The sequence below is a fragment of the Rhineura floridana genome, chromosome 20, assembly GCF_030035675.1.
Source record: "Rhineura floridana isolate rRhiFlo1 chromosome 20, rRhiFlo1.hap2, whole genome shotgun sequence".
In the NCBI taxonomy this organism is placed as follows: Eukaryota; Metazoa; Chordata; class Lepidosauria; order Squamata; family Rhineuridae; genus Rhineura; species Rhineura floridana.
In genome coordinates this window covers 2,843,093-2,864,201 of record NC_084499.1, presented here as the reverse complement: position 1 = coordinate 2,864,201, position 21,109 = coordinate 2,843,093, and the positions used below count along the sequence as shown (strand labels likewise).

General features: G+C 43.7%; 1 protein-coding gene across 1 annotated transcript in view; it reads left to right on the top strand.

Annotated features, from left to right (window-relative positions):
• The first annotated feature begins 2,144 nt into the window (after window positions 1–2,144).
• LOC133373924 (N-acetyllactosaminide alpha-1,3-galactosyltransferase-like) overlaps window positions 2,145–21,109 on the top strand; it is an 82,542-nt gene continuing 63,577 nt past the window's right edge. The window contains exon 1 of the mRNA XM_061604344.1: window positions 2,145–2,233. The gene's annotated coding sequence lies outside the window, so the exon portion shown is untranslated. The remainder of the gene's footprint in view (window positions 2,234–21,109) is intronic.

Sequence of the window (21,109 nt, the reverse complement as noted above, 5' to 3'; positions counted from 1 at the left end):
ACACTGGCAGAAGTACACCAACAAATGCCAACAGAAAATATGCCTATGAAATAGAGAAAACCAGAATGGGGAAGTGGGCAGGCAGGGACAGGATATCAAATAATATCCCCACTTCCATGTGAGTGATCACCCAATGAAAATGGCTTCAGAGTAGATTCATATAGGATCACACTTTAAAAAAGAGTCACTAAGAGTGCAATCCTATTTACACTGAAGGCTTGTTATAATGCAGGGGGTGTGGGGCAAAGGTTGCATCTGCGTTATAGGGGCTCCACATTACATCGTCATACTTGGCATGTTCAGTCTGGTGAAGAGAAGGCTGAGGGGTGACATGATTGCACTCTTTAAGTACCTGAAGGGCTGTCACATAGAGGAGGGTACAGATTTGTTCTCTGCTGCCCCAGAGGGGAGGACTAGGTCTAATGGTTTTAAGTTGCAGGAGCGTAGATTCAGATTGGACATTAGAAGGAACTTCTTGACAGTAAGGGCAGTTCGGCAATGGAACCGACTGCCTAGGGAGGTGGTGGGATCCCCTTCACTGGATGTCTTCAAGCAGAGGCTGGACAGCTATCTGCGGGAGATGCTCTAGCTGTGGATTTCCTGCTGTGAGCAGGGGGTTGGACTCAATGGCCTACAAGGCCCCTTCCAACTCTATGATTCTATGATTCTATTCTATACCCGTGGTATATACGAATCCCAGGTACAGCGAGATGCGTTATTATGAGCTTCCACTGTATATGTCTACTCAAAACTTACCCCTGGTTTCTTGGCAGTATAGTGGGGCTTATCTCTGAGTAGACAATGCACATCTTTGCACTGCACAAAACTGGAGTGAGGAACTGGTGGCCCTCCAGATGTTGCCAGACTGTAGTGCCCAACGTCCCTGACCATTGGCCTTTCTTGCTGTAACAGGTGGGGGCTTGACAGCTGGAGCTGTGGTTGGTGGGGATTGGGGCCTGGAGGGCCACAGGGCCTCATCCTTGCATTAAAACCTGGGGGGGGAGATAATTATTGCTTGGTACCTAGAAGACATCAATATTGGTGCCAAGTGAACTGATACTGGGAGCCAGTTCCACTGCTGAGACACCACTACTGAGCAGGCTTCATCCCTGGGACACTAGTCACCCACATGACCTCAACAGGTGGCTCTTCATACGTACTGCTAGCTGACAATGAAGATACTACAAGGTGTGGTCGTAGTACAGATGGCCATTCAGAACAGATTGGGCCCATTTGTGGAGGGAGGAAGAGGAGGAGAGGTTTACCATTGGCTACGTGTCAGAGAGGGGTGAGAAATTCAATCATTTTAAGCTGAAGCTATCAAATTTGCACTTTCCGAAACAATATGAGAACCAAAACACAGCCACCCTTTGAAATTCACACTTATTTGAGTTTTGCAATGCAGGTCGCCAGCCAACCAACGTTTACAAAGATTCATATGTTGGGGAAAGTGTGAATAAAAATGAATATATGCGTGAAAATAACACCAAAAAAGGCATTGTATGGCAAGCTTGCAAAAAAGGTGTACATTAGTCAAAACTGCCTACAAAAATGTGTTTGTTAGGAGAAATTCGCAGTAAAATGCTGGAGATTTTTCATGAGGATGGTTTAAAAATAAAATTTGGAAATTGCTGCCAAAATGCGGAGAACTGCATTTAAGATTGGATCTTAAATTCAATCTGAGAGATTGGATTTAAACTGAGAAATGGGGAGAACTGCAGTTGACAGATCTTTCCATCCCTCCTATGGAGCAATCAGACCTAAAACAACCCTCCGTGCTCAGAAGTGGGTGTCAGATGGTAAGGGCAAAGAAGGAGGGGAGGTTGTCACCTGGGTGCCTCACTCATGCCCGACTGCCATGAGAGGGACTTTGCCCTTAGTGAGCACTCCTACGTGTTCGGAAAGCTCACTCCTTGAGATACCTTTTGCACCATGAGAATACAACTATAAGGACAACTTTGGGGTAGCCTTTCTTTCTGCCTTCTACAGGTGGGCAGGGGATTCTTCCTGTTACTTCTGCTTTTCTCCCCTCCAAATTGTTCTGCTCCTGGTTCTAATGCATGTTTTACGCAGTGAGGAAGTGGCCACCTCCTCCACTCACTTCCATATCAGGAAGCCCCAGCCCCCCCTCCGCTTCCTTCCCCCCTATTCTGAACTGTGGTCTACACCCAAGGCAGCTACTAAACGCCAAACACCACGAGAAGATCCAGGAAGCGTTGCAAAAATCCAAAGGGTATGTGAGCTTCTGGGCAGCTGAGGGTGGAGGGTTGGGGGACATTGCATACATATTTTACGCAAGTGGAAATATTTAGCTGAAGGGGCATAGGTGCCTCTCCTGAAATGAGTTCCAACTTACTAATTTGCTTCTGTCTCTCAGATAACAGATCTTCGTGTTTTTGCATATTGTTGGCAGGGAAATAATACAGGCCTTAACAGATAACTGCATGTGTTTCTGGTTAAATGACAGCTTTCTGTGTTCATGGTATATGGATAGCAGCCTTTCTCCGGCTGTTTGGCCTTGGTGTCTGGCACTCAGAGGTATACTGCCTCTGTCTATGGAGTTTCATCTATTTATAGGCCGATGATAGCTCCATGTTTCTCTGTTCATGCCTGGATGTCTAATTCTGAATGACAAATTTTAGGTTGAGGCTAATGAAGAAGGGTTGCAGCTCAGTGGTAGAGCACGGGCTTTGCATCCAAAAGGTTGCAGGTTCAGTCCCCGGAATCTCCAGATAGGACTTGCAAAGGCTCTTATATGACACCCTGGAGAGACACTGCTCAGACAATACTGAGCTAGATTAACCAATGGTCTTCAATAGGCTGCTCCTAATCCTTGAGGACTGGATTCTTGGTTTTAAAAACAAACATTCTCTTTGTGATTCTGAATATTTACAGGTTTAATGCACTTCCATCCACCCTCCTGGAGGGTACCCTAGTGTACCTTATCACCAACGGGTCTGTCCATGTGGAATGGAGGAAGTGGAGACTGCAGGTCACTTTGTATTGTATTGTATTGTATTGTACCATTTATAGGGATCTCCGCCTCTCTTTTATTACCCCAATTTTACAAAGCACCCTGGACCTACCTCGTGAGTTTACTTAATGCACTGACTGGCAGACAGGAGTCCACAGGTTGCTGCAAGAGTAGCTACTTTCTGTGCTGCTGCTATCGCATGTAGGAAAACAATGATAAATGACCTTACATAGGACATTTTATACTGATTTACTTCCTTACGGTTTTATGTACTTTATATGATCTTGTTTACTCATGCTTTTTATGTACTGATCTTTGATTGAAATATTCTGTGCATGATCTTAAAAATAGTTTGTGCTGCTTATATTCTTAATGAGATCTAGAGGCAATTCAGAGCTAATTGTTCTCCTCCTGACTGCAACTTTGAAAAATAACTGTTTTTGAGAATTTGCCCACCTTGTGGACCACACTTTATGGTGCACCTTGTGGTGCAGGTCCCATAAGTTGGGTGACAAAAGCCATCTGGAAAGACACCCGCCGACTGATCCTGAGCTCTGTACGTTACAAGGCAGGGAGGGGAAAAAATCTGCCTTTGCCCAGGTCTCTCCTGCAGGTCCTAACTCAGAAAGGAGAGAGTGCGCAGCCCAAAAAGGGCCCACAAGATGCCAGTGATGGAATGCTGATGCTCCTGGAATAAACGATTGGCAGGAAAGAGCTGAGAAGAGCCAAAAGGCCCTTTCAAATTGCTTGGGAGGAGCGGGAGGAGAGGATGCAAAGAGCAGGCAAGTGCTTGGGGCCTGGCCGAGCAGACGCTGGGAGATTCTGCAGGCTGACCAGCACCACGCTGCAGGCCTCCCGGGCCCAGCGCGGTTTCCCAAGACCTGTGGCTGGGAGGGCGGCAGCAGTACGTTTTGCAAGGTTGGTCTGTGCCTGTGCTTCCTCTGGCCAAGATCCAAAGATCTGCATTATCAAGGGATCGGGCTGCTCTGCCCAATGACATTATTTCAGGCATTGCCTTTTCTCTTTAGAATGCCCTCTGCCATGACAGAGGGCAAATTGCTTTCCAGACTCCCCTGAAGAGTCCAAAGAGGTTTGCTGTTTTGAGAAACCCACATCCAAACCTACACACACACACACACACACATCTCCAGGGGGGACTGGAATGTCTTCTTTGGATCCTGGCTGCTCTTGTTGCTGTTGCGGTGCTGTGGTGGTGTGTTTTGTTTTTTTTAAAGCAGCGGATTTGCAGGAAATGGGATCAGGGGAAAAGGTGTGTGCGTTGTGGGGGCCGGGTAGGGGGATGCTGCTACTGCTGCCTCCTTCATTCCCTGCCTCTCTGGCACCGAGAAGCAATTTTGCAAAGATGTATGCAGAGGAGAGATGATGTTGCAAAATACTGCATAAGCGTTGGCTCAGAAATGCTTAGTGAAGGAAGTTTTAATTGTCAGACGAGACTTCGAAAGCAGGGAGGGGGTCAAAAAGGGGAGGAAATGAATGCAGTAGGAATAAGACAGCATTTGTGCAGCAAAGCGGTCGGGGCATTGAAGAGAAAGCTCTGGGTTCAAATTGTACGTCTTCTCTAAACTCATTAGACCTCCCTCCCAGCCTTGGTCCTTCCCTCTGCAACAATGCTGGCCTGCCTTGTAGGGTTGCTGTAATGATATCTGTGCAGTGCTTTAGAACGCTTGCTAGAGATGCAAAGTAGTGTTGTGGTTGTTAGACAAAGGACTGACAAGAGGTTAATGAATTGGAGAAAAAATTAAATGTGCGCTTAAGAGGAAGGGAGGGGGCCCAGCAAAGAAGCTTAAAAATGTCCACAATACCGGATTGAATCAAGAGTTAATCTACCCCAGTCTCATTTTTGTCAAGTTGGAACTGATGGCCAGCCTGAGAGGAACTTGCAAAAAAAAAAAAAAAAAAGTATATGTATATCGAAAAGAGAAAATAAACATGCAATGTTGCATTTCAAAATTCAGTCCCGGAGGCTTGGGCTTCCTTGTTTTTTCAACACTGAAATTTTTGAAAGAGAATTTTGTCTTTTTCCCTGTGTGCAAGTGAGACAAAATGCTCAACATTTAGCAACAGACTGACATCCGCAAAGAGAAGTCTTGTAACTCATCCTTTGAATTTCTTGACTCTTGAATGCTGTGGCTGCTATCCTAACCATGCCTACATGGAATGGTGAATAAGTCCCACTGAACACAGTGGGACACATTTCTGAGTAAAAGCACATACGATTGTGTTAGAAGTATTCCAGGAAAAAATGACTTGTTGCTAGTAGCTCTCTGGCACTTGCTGAGAGGCCCACTACTGGCGGTCTGGACAGATGAGGACCAGCCATGCCATATGGCAGCATGAGGAAGCCACATCAGGTGGCAGATGCTGGTGGAGTGGTCCAGGAAGAGAAATGAGGGGAAAATACTGGAGAACAGAATAGCCGCGAGACAGTGAGGACGCGAAAGAGGCAGCTCTGTAAGTCTACAAACAAAAAGATCCAGTAGTTTTTGTAAGAGCTTCTGCAAGATTAAATATAGATAAGCTCAGAGCTTGGAAAAGTTACTTTTTTGAACTACAACTCCCATCAGCCCAATCCAGTGGCCATGCTGGCTGGGGCTGATGGGAGTTGTAGTTCAAAAAAGTAACTTTTCCAAGCTCTGGATAAGCTACCAATTTTATATTCCCCACTGAAAATAACACAGTAAACTACTGATAAGACTTATAACTACTCCCACTGTGAAGAAAGTGAGAGGCTTGGCAGACGATGAAGCATTTCGGAACTCAGAGATAATAAGACAGTAATATTTTCTATTCCTGAGTCTTATCATGGGAGAGTATTTGATGAAAACAGATTGATATAATAATTTTGGTACATAAGAGTTGGCATAAGAAAGGACGACAAGAACTGGACATAACTGGGGTAAAAAAACCTATGTAACAATATGGTCCTTACTAGGCAAAAATGTAAGGTATAACGCCGAATAATGAGGATATGCCGATTACTACCGGAGGGAAGCAAGCTAAAATTACACATTATTATCATAATAACGAGAGTGCTACTAAGACAAGAGACAATCCGACGCAGAAAGAAGTTTTGACTCAAGAAAATCTAATCACAGATTGGACAATAAATAACATACCTCCTTGGCCCCCAAATAATGGAGAGAGTGGCTTTTTAAATTTAGCCCAGGAAATTGCAGAGGCAGAAAGAGAAGAATCTCTTCTGAATCTCTCGTGGCACATGAAAGAGACTAATATATCAGCAGTAACAGATGAGGGTTCAATGCCGACTCTGGAATCCTCGGAATGCTACGAAGAGACTAGAATCTGGACACTACCAAATACAACACATATAGAGGAGTTAAATGAATCAGAACTATTTAACCCTCATACAGCAACAATGACTGAAGACTGGTGTCAAACGGTAACCCAGTCACTCACTCAAATTTCTAAGTTTGTAGCTGAAGCTCTCTACTAACGACATTAACAGAACTTATTATAAAAAGGGAGCCTTATCCCAATGTAGAGATAAAGAGCATAAAAACTGACACGCAAGCTTGCCAGACAAATCAAAAATCAGACCTCCACCTAGTGGGGAAAAAAGAGAAGAACAGCAAAATACCAATTCAAACAGGAAAAAAAAAGAAAAATATCAAATCTACCAGAATTCACCAAAGATGCCATATGAGATTTGAAAGACTCTTTAAGTTATTGGAGATACCGAAAGAGCCAACTAAAAAGAAAAGAAGAAAAAGAAAGAGAAAGAAAACCTAAAACGCCACCGGTACCAGAGTGTATCCAGCTAACGACATCTAAAAATTTGCAAGAAATGCCAAATAAAGAAAACGCACTAGATGATCTTAACCCTCTATCGACAGAACAGACGACAAATACCCATGAATTGACAACAAAGGATATGGAAAATATAAAAGCCTCAGTAACAATCCGAAACTGCAAGGACTGGGACTTAATTTTAAATACCAGAAAGCTGGCCATACTAAACTACCCAAAATTAAAAGGAAATTTAACACAGAAAGAAAGAAAACAACATCTGATAAAGATTGTAAACAAAGTATCCCCGGGGGCTATTCGGACGGAAGACATTATAAACATTAAATATCTCTTCTACAATTATATCACTGCCAGAACCATAGTAACACTTCAAAGAGAAGAAAGAGTGAGATTACTATACGATAAGAGATATCTGTTCTTAGAGCATAATCTATATATTGTACGGGTTTTTGAAAATTTAGCCCCACCGCAAAAATTGATGACATCTTCTCTTAATATTGGAAAATCCCCTCCCATACTGCAAGAGGAGCCTGCTGAGAAGTCTGATAGGACGGATACAAGAGAGGTGGTGAATAAAGAAGTAAACCAATTCCTACCGGAAGAATTAACTTTATTGGATACCTTTGCCACTTCGTCTATAGAAACCAAAGCAGAAATTTGGCATAAACTTGAAAAGCTAACGACTACGTTAAAGGAAATAGAACACAAAAGAGAAACACAGAATATAATGGCTATAAGAAACAAGGGAGAGACTGTCAGGTCCAGGATGTGACTCAGGAACCAGACCAACGGCTGTAGTTAATTCGTGTTAATGTCCAAACAAAGACTGCGTTTTCTCATGAAGCAATACAGGGATACAGGTCCTGCGGCATTGGGAGAAAGTTGACAGAGCAAGGGACTTCTTCCCGCCTGTTCTTTAAGAAGGGGCCAAACGGGCGCGCAATCTTTCGCTCCTCCTTAACTGCCCCTCAGGTACTGCCCGCCTTCCCCCCCTTCTCTCCTGTCTTTTCAGTTGTCTGCGTGTGCGCGGTGAGGGGGGAAGCATCACCCCCTCCTCTTCTGAAGTTTCCGATTCCAGGATGGAGGATAGGGGAGGGGCTGATGGTAAACTGCCTCCCCGCTTTTCGGCTGTGAGCAGCCCTCCCTCTTCCCCCTCTTGCTCTGAGCCTGAAAGAGGGGGAGGCGTGAGAATGTCCAGGGAGGGCTCAGGCTCCCCGTCGCTAAGCGACCTTATCACTGGCAGTTCCTCTGTTTCGTCTTCGCTCCAAAGGGGGGAAGTTCCTCCCCCTTCCCTCTGTCATCCATCTGAATACTCTTCTCCCAACTCTCCGGGATCCAGCTCCCCGGGATTGGGACCCCAGCTCTGCCTTCCGACACCATCCCCCTCCCAGCCTGTGCCCCCCTCCCCTTGTCTGGCTTGGGATGGTGGGGAAAACGTTGATGGAAAAGTTTTACCAATTCTGGAGCATGCACATCAGCTGCATCTTCCCATGATCTGTCAGCCACCCCATAGCCTTTCCAGTGAATCAAGTACTGCAGCTTGTGGCGTCTGATCCTGGAATCTAAGATCTCCTCAACTTCAAACTCAAGCTGCTCATTTACCAGGAGTGGAGCTCTGGGAGGTTCCTCCGGCCGTAACTCACTGGGAGGGGCGGCTTTCGTTAAGAGGGATTGATGGAACACAGGATGTATTTTAAACGTGTCAGGCAGCTTCAGTCGGTACGCCACAGGATTGATTTGAGTTTCTATTTCGAAAGGACCCACCCTCTTGTCTTGTAATTTTCTACATTTGCCCAGCATCTGGAGGAAGCGGGTGGACAGCCATACCTGGTCTCCCGGTTGAAGGGGGGGGCCTCCTTCCTGTGCAGGTCAGCAACTCGCTTGTACTCCGTTTTGGCTTCGTTTAACTGCTGTTTCAGTGTCTGTTGCGCCGCTTGCAATTCCTTAAGGAAGTTCTCAGCTGCCGGTACCAGCATTCCTTCTGAGCTGCTTGGAAAGACTTTAGGATGGAATCCATAATTAGCGAAGAACGGGGTTTGTTGAGTGCTGGAGTGCAGAGAATTGTTGTAGGCGAACTCTGCAAAATGCAAATATGATACCCAGTCAGTCTGTTGATAGGACACATAACTTCGTAAATATCTTTCCAAAATGGCGTTCAAGCATTCCGTCTGCCCATCTGTCTGGGGGTGATGGGTGGAGGAGAGTTTTAATTCCGTCTGCAACTGTTTCCACATTGCTCTCCAAAATTTGGCTGTGAACTGAGTTCCTCGGTCTGAGACTACGCTGTTTGGCAATCTATGCAGCCGGTAGACTTCTTTTATGAATAACTTGGCCGTTTCTTTAGCCTCTAAGGCCCCTGCACAAGGAAGAAAGTGTGCCATTTTGGTAAGTAGATCCACCACTACTAAGATGGCTGTCATTCCTTGGGACTTGGGTAGATCAGTTATAAAATCCATGGAGAGGTCCTTCCAGGGTTCGTGTGGGACAGGCAACGGTTGTAACAGTCCTGCTGGTGTCCCTGTTTGTGTTTTTGTCCGCAGACAGACAGAGCAGGACTTTACATAACTCTCAATATCCCGACGCATTTTAGGCCACCAGAAGTCCTTGGCCACGTTCTGAATGGTCTTGTAAATCCCAAAGTGTCCCGCTGTGATGGAATCATGACACTGGCGTAGGATTCTGAGCCTTAATTCCCCTTCTGGCACATATCTGGCGGTTTTGAACCATAACAGTCCATTTCTCCAGTGAACGGTTACTTCTGAGTCTTGACCTTGTCCCGTCTCCTGGTGATATTTTAGCATGTCTGCATCTTCTTGTTGTGCCTTTTTGAGTTCCTCTTCCCATGAAGGCTGGCATACTCCCAACGTTAATTTCTCTGGCGAGATTACGTACTGAGGCTGGTCCTTGGATTCACTTTCTTTGTATTGTGGCTGTCTGGATAAGGCATCCGCTCTCTGGTTTTTGGCTTGGGCATGGTAAGTAATCTGGAAGTTAAACCTAGTGAAGAACTGGGACCATCTTATCTGTCTCTGGTTCAGCTTTCTGGCTGTTTGGAGGCTTTCAAGATTCTTGTGGTCGGAGCGCACTTCAATTCGATGAGAGGTCCCCTCTAGGTATTGTCTCCAGTCTTCAAAAGAGTCCTTGATGGCCAGCAGCTCCTTCTCCCAAACTGTGTAGTTCTTCTCTGCAGGCTTTAACTTCCGAGAGAAGTACGCACAGGGGTGCAGCTCCTTCCCTTCTTGGTCTAACTGTAGCAGGACCCCCCCGATGGCAAAATCTGAAGCATCTGCTTCCACTACGAAAGGGCGGTTCGGATCAGCAAAGCGCAGAATGGGCTCAGTAGCAAACCTTCTCTTCAGCTCCTCAAAGGCCTCGGTGGCGTTCTCTGTCCATTGAAACTTCTTCTTCCCCCGACTTCCGGGAAGGGTGACTTCGCTTGTGCCTGCTTTTGGGACGGGCTCCCGCCTCAAAAGAAGCTTATTCAGATATAAATCAGTCAGAACATTTTTTTTTTGACTGATGAAATTTCTCCCGGGCAGGGAGAAACGTAGAGATCAACCTCAAAAGCCTGTTTTTGTTGGGAGGACTGGATTTCATTAATTTATGAGATAAGGTCCAGCCAACAATGCCGGATGGACTTCCGAACAAGCTCTATCTGCTTAAGCGATACGTTTATCTTTTCTTTAAAGAGAGAACGGACTAACAGGCAAGCACCCTTCTTTCTACTATTTTTTTTACTTGGTTTAAATTGTTGCAGCAAAAGGAGATTTGTCAGATTGATCGGCTTTGGACAACTTCTGGGGGAGCTATAACTCTTCTCTGTTATTCACGAAATTAACAGCTTATCTCTGTTTCTGTCGCAAAAAGCTGTCCTGGAAGTGCATTCTAAAGATATACACAGAAGGGGGATTTCTATTCCTGATTTCTATTCCAAGGAATATTATATTGTCTGGGACTATTCTCTTTTTGGTCTATTTTATTTTGACGAATCTGCTTCTTCACGACGCCACTAACTGTTTTGATGCTGGGAACTAAATTTGTTTTGCATTCTTGAACATAGAGAGATAAGGCAGGTTGCTCTGTTTATACTGTGATGTCATCAAGCCTGGAATATTAACCCAATTGTTGCTGAAATAAGAAGTGGTTTTTCTTTATTTTTGTTTTGCTTTGTTTTCGTGGTTTTAAAAATGGCAATCAAGAAAGTGGCTGAGAATCTGGAAGTAACTATGTTTCAGAAAATAATGGATGAGATTGAGATAACGAAACAAACCCTGCGACAGGGTAGTAAGGAGCTGAAAATTGAACTGAGCAAAATGATGCAGGAGCTTAAAGAAATAGGGGATCCTGTGAGAGAGGAGAATGAGATCAGAGATGAGAAAAGAAAAAATAAAGGGAAGATACAAGCCCTGGAGATTGGAACAAATGTGGAATTGGAAAAAGATCTGGAGTTTATGGATTTTAGAAATAAAATCTACTGTTTGGAATTTAACGTTATCTCTGAAGAAATTAATGAAGATATTAGAGATAAAGTTATCAATGGCTTGGATAATCTTCTGGACTGGAATGATGTGATGGAGCTTGATATAGAGAAAATCTATGGAATTAACTGCAGCCATGTGACAATGGAAAAACTTTTAAGAGATGAGCCAGTGCATTTTGTAAAAAAGAAGAACACAGATATGACTTTACAACAGTATTTCAGCAACTTATTCAGAATGGATGGCAAGAAAATATTTGGGATAGAGGAAATTCCCATCAGACTCTTATTATATGACTATGGCTACAACAGCAAGATTATTATGGAATACTGATAATGGAAGATTGGACACTGAAATTACTGGACTTAACAGGACTATTGAAGATGGAAGATGGAACTAATAGGGATAATGGAATAATGGCTATTGAAATTATTGGACCTAACAGATCCTGATGAGATGGATTAATCAAAATGTTTATTTGGACTATGGTTATGACAATAAGATTATTATAATTATTAACAAGATGGATTAATTGACATGTTTATTTGGAGAAAAATTGATAGATATATTTCTTAAAGAATTGAAACCTCTCTTTGACTTTTTGTGGAAAGAATAAAGTAATGTTTATGAGATTTGATGATTAATTAAGATAACTACTGGAGGAAAGTGATTTTATAATATGATTTAAGAGACAGGATTGTTATATATTGTAGACCTATAACTGATTTGATATGTGACAAATGGGAAGTCAACATTTTATTTTTTTTGTTTAATCATTTTTGTTTTGTTTTGTTGTTTGTCATTGAATGTTTTATGATTTTGTTTTCTATGTTTTATGAAAATTTGAATAAAAATTATTGTAAAAAAAAAAGGAAACTTCTTCTTCCCCCTTAAACAGTCAGTCAGAGGAGCTGTTAATTTGGAAAACCCTGGAATGAACTTTCTGTAATAATTGGCAAACCCCAAAAACCGTTGTACATCCTTTTTGGTGACAGGTTGGCCCCAGTCCAATATGCAGCTTACTTTCCCTGAGTCCATCTCCACGCCTTCCACTGAGATTCGATATCCAAGGAAGTCTAGAGACTTGAGGTCAAATCCACATTTCTCTAATTTAGCATACAGGTGATTTTCTCTCAGTCTCTTCAACACCGTCTTCACATGCTGGTCGTGGTCTTCCTGGTTCTTTGAGAACACCAGGATATCATCTAAGTAACAGATTACATACGTGTCCAACAAGTCTCTAAACACGTCGTTCATGAATTTTTGAAAAATTCCTGGTCTTCCACAAAGCCCGAACGGCATGACCAGGTATTCATACTGTCCGTAAGCGGTCAAAAATCCTGTTTTCCATTCATCTCCCTCCTTCATTCTGATCAGATTGTACGCTCCTCTCAAATCCAACTTTTGCAGAGCGCAGTCGGTCCAGCAACTCTGAGATCAGGGGCAGCGGGTAGCTGTTGGGGATGGTGATCTGGTTCAATGCGCGATAGTCGTTACAGGGTCTGAGTTCCCCCCCTTCTTTTTCACAAACAATAGTGGCGCTCCAGCAGGGGATTGTGAGGGGCGTATGAATCCTCGCCTCAGGTTTTTATCCAGGAATTCCTTCAGGGCCTCCCTCTCATTCTCTGTGAGAGAGTAGATTCTCCCTGATGGGATGCTGGCTCCTGGCACTAGGTCAATCGCACAGTCGTAAGGGCGGTGGGGGGGGTAAAGTCTCTGCCTCTTTTTCATCAAACACATCTTTGAATTCTTCATACTTTGGCGGCAGGGTCACTTGCTCGATCTCTTGCACTGCCCCCGCTAAGGTGTTCTTGATTCCTTCAGGTTGACAGTTCTCCTGGCAATACTGTGAGGTGAACCACACCACCGCCTCCTTCCAACTTATTTTGGGTTCATGCTTTGCTAGCCAGGGCATTCCCAGAATCACCTCAAAGTTCGAGAGATCTGACACGTATAGCGAAATGAACTCTTCGTGCCCAGGGATTTGAAGTTTCACTTCCTCTGTGGCTTGTGTCACCCCTCCTGACTTCAGGGGTCTCCCATCGATAGTCTCCACAGCTAGGGGAGCGTCCAGTTTCCACCGGGAAATTCCATGACGCTTGACTAACTTTGCATCAATAAAATTTGTGGAGGCTCCACTGTCAATTAAGGCAGTGGAATTAAACACCACTCCTCTGGAAGTTGTAATCCGAATAGGCAAGACCAACACCCCCTTTGAGGGAGGTTGGATGGTTGGGGGGCCTTTATACAACGCTGCCCCCAGTCCACCGGCCTGCACGTGGACTGGGTGTTCTAGTTTCCCGACGGCTCGGCTTTCCCCCCTTTCAGTCCACAGTCTCTGGCCACATGGCCCAGCTTTGAACAATAAAAGCATAAACGTTCCCGGCGTCATCTTTCCTTTTCTTCTTCCGACAGTCTTGGCCTAGCCCCTCCCTGTCCCTCAGTTGCATTACCTGCCATCCCTGCAGTGGGAAGGGTCTTGTTGCGGGATGCCGAGGCTGAGTATCTCGGGACCTCCTGCTTCCTTTCCAGGCACCTTCCTTCCATCCGGTGATCTATCTGTAGGCATAGCCGGATGAGCCCTGGTAGGTCAGCGGGGGGGGAGGTCCTGGCCAACTCATCCAGGATTTCAGCATTTAATCCACTCCGGTACATAAACATCAGGGTGGCGTCATTGTAACCAGTTTCCTGGGACAGAATTTTAAAAGCGTTAGTGTACTCGGAAACAGTCCCTTTAGCTTGCTTCAGAGCGCTTAGTTGCCGCGCTACTGTTTCAGCCCTTTGCGGGTCTTGAAACATCTCGGTCATCTCCTGTATAAATCCTCTGTACCTTCCTAACACAGTATCCTTTCTCACGAGATACGAAGTCACCCATTTTGTAGCTTCTCCCTCCAGGAGGCTAATCACGAAAGCTACTTTAGCCCCATCGTCTGGAAATTCCGTGTGCCTGACATCCAGATATAACTCACATTGAGCCACGAAGGTTGCCAACTGATCACTTTGTCCCGCGTATTTTGGGGGCAATCCAATGGGAACCTTTACTACGGCAGCTGGAGGGGCTGTTTGCATCTGGTCTATCGTGGCCTTCAAGGTTTGATTATCCGTCTTCAGCGCCTTGACTGCTGCTAGCAGGGCTTGAACATCCGTCTGCAAATCAGCTACCTTAGTCCTCAAGAGTTCCACTTCTTCCGTCTCAGAAGTGGGGTTCGTCCCCCCCGCTGCTCCCTTTGACATCTTGTCCCAGTCAAGTGAAGAGAGCGTTGAGGGTGATTTAGGTGGCTCTGTCAAGCTGTCAGGCCCAGGATGTGACTCAGGAACCAGACCAACGGCTGTAGTTAATTCGTGTTTTATTAGGGTAATGTCCAAACAAAGACTGCGTTTTCTCATGAAGCAATACAGGGATACAGGTCCTGCGGCATTGGGAGAAAGTTGACAGAGCAAGGGACTTCTTCCCGCCTGTTCTTTAAGAAGGGGCCAAACGGGCGCGCAATCTTTCGCTCCTCCTTAACTGCCCCTCAGGTACTGCCCGCCTTCCCCCCCTTCTCTCCTGTCTTTTCAGCTGTCTACGTGTGCGCGGTGAGGAGGGAAGCATCACCCCCTCCTCTTCTGAAGTTTCCGATTCCAGGATGGGGGATAGGGGAGGGGCTGATGGTAAACTGCCTCCCCGCTTTTCGGCTGTGAGCAGCCCTCCCTCTTTCCCCTCTTGCTCTGAGCCTGAAAGAGGGGGAGGCGTGAGAATGTCCAGGGAGGGCTCAGGCTCCCCGTCGCTAAGCGACCTCATCACTGGCAGTTCCTCTGTTTCGTCTTCGCTCCAAAGGGGGGAAGTTTCTCCCCCTTCCCTCTGCCATCCATCCGAATACTTTTCTCCCAACTCTCCGGGATCCAGCTCCCCGGGATTGGGACCCCAGCTCTGCCTTCCGACAGAGACAAAACAAGAAACACCTGCGACACCTATGCCCCAACAGGATATAACAGATGAGAAAACTACAAAGGCGATGCAAACTACATCTACCAAATTCCAACAAAAGATAAAGCCCCAGATATACAATTGATCAATCCAACTATAACGGGGATGAACAACATCTTAAGATTGGCAGAGAATCTGAGCCTGGAGGTAACCTCCTCTTACCAACATAACAAATGACAAAATAGCAACTCAAAATCCCCTTCCCTGAAGATCTTATCATGGAACATTGCGGGATGGGGAAATAAAATCACCGATCCATCATGTATGAAATTTTTAAAGCAATTCGATATCCTATTCTTACAAGAAACTTGGGCATTGGGTGAACTAGATATGGACGGCTATTCGGTATACCAAATAGAAGCCATCCCCAGTAATAGAGGTGGCCACCCAAAAGGCGGTATTTGTATATTTATATCAACGATAATTAACGTCCCCATTACTCAATATGAACCCTTACCAGAGCTGGCCATTGCTGTAATTCTAAACCTTCCTTGGAACCCTCTGATATTACTTAATGTATACTTTCCACCGAGCAGGGACAAAAATTCGAGCGCTAACAAAGTAGCCAAACTGGAGAAATATATAACCAATCTAACATCGCTCTATCCAGAGGCACTACTAATAGCCGCTGGTGACTTTAATGCTAGAATGGGGCCAACGGATGAAGCATTGTTTGCCAAATATCATATGATGATACCTTCTTTGGATGGCCCAATTAATATACCCACAAGGCAAGCAAAAGATACTGGCATCAACTACACAGGCTATTGCCTAATAAAGATGGCATTTAACCTAAATTTAATCCTTTTGAATGGACGTACGAAAGGAGATTTAGGTGGGGAATACACATATCTTTCAAATAGAGGTGCGTCCACAATCGATCTAGGCATTATCTCACATGAACTCTACCAATCAATTAGCAGCTTTATGATTTTAGATAGACCTGAAAGTGACCATTCACCTATAAACATTGTGATGAATTGTGGAAAATCTCAAATATTCACTGAGCCCCAAACATTCCCCATCACTGATTGTGAAATTCGCCCATGTAGGGTCACTTGGTTACCCAAGTTAGAACAGAAAATAACAGATAGACTAAATGCCCCAGATAGCATGGCTATAAAGGATCTTATACTCTCAGATACTCAAGTGGCTAACCCATACCATCAATTTCAACAGCTGATAAAAAAGCTTCAAATGACTTTATGGCCAAATACAAAAATCAAATCGGAAAATAGGAGGCAGCACTCCAAACCCTGGTTTGACCAGGAATGTGTGGAAGAAAAAAAACGATTAATAGCCACCTTTAAAACATATAAACTAATTAGATCCCAAGAATCATTACAGATATATTGTGTGCTAAGGAGGCAATATAAACAGCTAGTTAAAAAGAAAAAGAAACAAGGATTAAAAGAAATATGGCAACAGCTCATTTATGCATCTAAATTAAAAAACTCAACCTTGTTTTGGAGAAGAGTAGTTTATAATTGGCCAAAAACGCATACCAACGCAGAATGCCACATTTCCCCTCAAATATGGGAAAACTACTTTGCTACTCTATATAAGAACGACTTGGATTATCATGCTGGCTTTGACGGAAATAAGATTAATGTGATCGAATGGGCACCTGTAACCGCAGATGAAATTTTAGAACTGATAGACAAACTAACGCTAAATAAAGCACCAGGCCCAGATAACATCCCGGCAGAAGTTTCTAAAACCAACGCAGAATGGTGGGCTCCAATACTTGCGATCCTATTTACCCATATAGACCATACCATGCAAATACCTGAGGATTGGGGTATGGCCATAATTGTCCCAATATATAAAAAAGGACCACTGTCTGACCCGGCTAACTATAGACCTATTAGCCTCTTAAGTATAATCAGCAAATTATATGCCGCCCATCTCTATAGCAAATTAACTACATGGATCGAAAGAGAAGATATCTTGGCCCACGAACAAACAGGCTTTCGGGTGGGACGCTCAACCATGGATCATGCACTGATCCTTCAACACCTGGTAGATAAATATGCCGGAAAATCTGGGAGTTCCCTATATATAGCTTTTATCGATCTAAAGACAGCCTTCGATATCTAGACCAAGACTTTGGGCAAAATTAAGTAATACTAATATAGATGTGCGCCTACTGTTACTAATACGGGGACTATACGAGAATACATCACTACGGGTTAGATCTAATAACAAAGGCCATTTAACAAACCCCATACCTATATCGAAAGGGGTGAAGCAGGGCTGCATTTTGGCAGCGCTCTTATTTAATATATACATAAACTCAATAGTTAATAGTCTGACACCAGTTCTCTCCCACCCGCCAAGACTAGCAGAAAACCCAAGGTGTATCCTCTTATATGCCGATGATCTAGTGTTAATATCGAGAACACCTATAGGTCTGAAACGTTTATTGTCTGCTATGGCTATATTTTGTTCAAATGAACATCTCATAATAAATCATAAAAAGACTAAAGTCATGATTTTCACAAAAAAAAGACTTAAGCACCTTTGGCGTCTAAATGGCCACCTAATTGAACAAGTAACAGCCTTTAAATATCTAGGGATAATCTTTCAAAGCGCCAATTCTTGGCAACTTCACACAAAGATGGCAATTATAAACGCGAAAAGAACTCAGAAAGCCATATTATCCTTTTTTTATAATAGAGGACAGACTATTCCTGCAGCCATTAAAGTGTTCGAGGCAAAAATAATACCACAGCTACTATATGGTACACAAGTTAGCACAAATACGAAATTTACATCTTTGGAGGCTCTGCAAAACACCTTTCTCAGAGCCATTTTAGCAGTCCCCTCCTGTGTACCTAATTTTCTTTTAAGACTGGAAACAGGGTTCCCGTCCCTAGAATCCCGCATTTGGTGTTATAGAATTGGCTTCTGGTTAAAATTAATATTCAATCCTGTAGGACTGGCCCCCCATACTTTAATAGATAGTTTTCAATCTACATGGGAAAAAATGCTGATAAGTAAAATAACAAACCTAAGGTTTTCCATTTCAACGATCCTAGAAATGGGATATACAAAGGCTAAGATAAACATATTGCAGAGAGTTAAAGATATCGACTATCAACATCTGATGTTAGTCAGAAAACATAGGTACAATACCAAACCTTTGATCCATATGCCATATCTCTCTGATCTTACTGTACCCAAATGCCGTAAGGCATTCACGCTGGCAAGATTCAATATCTTGCCATCAGCGCTCTTAGAGGGCAGATACAAAAAAGTCCCATATAATGACAGAAAATGTCCATGTGGCAACGGTGAAGTCGAAACAATCATGCATGTTTTATTACACTGCCCCTTTTATTATGACCTTAGATCCCAGCTAATCACACCTATTTTAGAATCCCTACCCAGAAGAAGTGAAATATGCTGTGTCGACTATTTATTGGTGGATCAGCGCCCGGATGTAACGGGCAAAGTTGCTAAATACTGTGCAGCAGCCATCCAATATAGAAAAGCTTTGATAATTTGATTGTCTTCATTCTTCCTGTTTTTAAAGTGTTTTAAATAATCCATGAGAACGGTAATATTTTTATAATGATATATTTTAATATGTTGTTGGTGTAACGACCGTAATAAAAATATCTATCTATCTAGTATCTACTGGAGAACAGAGCTGTGTGTGTCCCATCCTAAGACGCTGCAGCCTGCAGGTGTATGGCGTTCGGCTGATTTCTACAACACTGTGTTCTCATAATGGCTTTATTTGCTGCTATTTTAGTGCTGTTTATTTCCTTCTTTCCTATGTTAATAATTTATCCTTATTATAATGCCAATATGGTTAACAAGCAGAGTCAAAGACTCTGTTAGAGGCAGGAAGGCTTCCTTTGGAAAATGGACGCCTTGTCCAAATGAGAACAAAAAGCAAAGCAAACTTTTGGCAAAGGAAATGCAAGCAGACCATCAGGGACGCTAAGAAAAAGAATCTGAGGAGCACATCACTGAAAATATAAAGACCAACAACAAAAAATATTCTTTGAACACATTAGTAGCAGGAGACTGAATAGGGAGGCGGCTGCACCTTTGGACCACAAGAGAGCTGATGAAGAAGAGGAGGAGGAGGAGGAAGGGGGGATATTGTAGAGCTGGGGAAAGTGAGCAAGGGAGGGCATGAAAAATAATTATGCTTAGCACAGAGAAAGTGGGTAGTGAGAAGCTTTGTGGCTTATGATAGTAGAACTCGTCGAAATCCAATGAAGCCAAATGCTGGAAGAGTCAGGACCGACAAAAGAAAGGACTTCTTCACGCAGAGCAGAGTTCAAGCATGGCATTTGCAAGAGGCAGTGATGGCCACCAGCTTGGATGGCTTTAAAAAAGAGGATTAGACAAAATTGTGGGGGATCAGGCCACCATTCCTTTTGTCGGTCCAGACTCTTCCAGCAGACATCACAGAATCATAGAATCACAGAATCGGAAGGGTTCTATGAAGCCACTGAGTCCAACCCCCTGTTCAATGCAGGAATCCAACTTAAAGCATCCCTGAAAGTTGTCTCTTGAAAGCCTCCAGGGTTGGAGAGCCCACCACCTCCCTAGGTCATTGGTGCCATTGTTGTACTGCTCTAACCATTAGGAAGGTTTTCCTGATGTTTGCTTCCTGTAATTTGAGCTTATTGTTCCGTGTCCTTTACTCTGGGACGATCAAGATGAGATCCTGGCCCTCCTCTGTGTGGCAACCTTTCAAGTACTTGAAGAGTGCTAACAGATCTCCCCTCAGTCTTTTCTTCTCTAGGCTAAACATGCCCAGTTCTTTCAGTCTCTCTTCTCAAGGCTTTGTTTCCAGTCCTCTGATCATCCTTGTTGCCCTCCTCTGAACCTGTTCCAGTTTGTCTGCATCCTTCTTAAAGTGTGGTGTCAAGAACTAGATGCAATGCTTGAGTTGATGCCTAACCAGTGCTGAATAGAAGGGAACTAGCACTTCACACGATTTGCAAACTATACTACTGTTAATGCAGCCTAATATAGTGTTTGCCTTTTTTGCAGCCACATCACACTGTTGGCTCATATTCAGCTTGTGATCAACAACAGTTCCAAGATCCTTCTCACATGTAGTATTGCTGAGCCAAGTTTTCCCATCTTATAACTGTGCATCTAGCTACACACACACACATACACACGCACACACAGACTAAATAAAGGATCAGTTAAAGGAGTAATTTGCAATGTGAGACATTGTCAAGAATGCCAGTATTCCAAGTGGCATAGACAGGAATTTGAGACAGGAATTTGATAATCTCCTTATCGTTCTTTAGTACACCTTTGACTCCCTTATCATCCAAGGGTCCAATTGTCTCCCTAGATGGTCTCCTGCTTTGAATGTATTGATAGAATTTTTTGTTGTTGGTTTTTATGTTCTTATGTTCTTAGCAATGTGCTCCTCAAATTCTTTTTTAGCATCCCTTATTGTCTTCTTGCATTTCTTTTGCCAGAGTTTGTGTTCTTTTTTATTTTCTTCATTCGGACAAGACTTCCATTTTCTGAAGGAAGACTTTTTGCCTCTAAGAGCTTCCTTGACTTTGCTCGTTAACCATGCTGGCATCTTCTTGGCCCTGGCGGTACCTTTTCTGATCTGCAGTATGCACTCCAGTTGAGCTTCTAATATAGTGTTTTTAAACAACTTCCAAGCATTTTCGAGTGATGTGACCCTCTGGACTTTGTTTTTCAGCTTTCTTTTGACCAATCCCCTCATTTTTGTGAAGTTTCCTCTTTTGAAGTCAAATGTGACCATGTTGGATTTTCTTGGCAATTGGCCAGTTACATGTATGTTTAATTTAATAGCACTGTGGTCACTGCTCCCAATCGGTTCAACAACACTTACATCTCGCACCAGGTCCCGGTCCCCACTGAGGATTAAGTCCAGGGTTG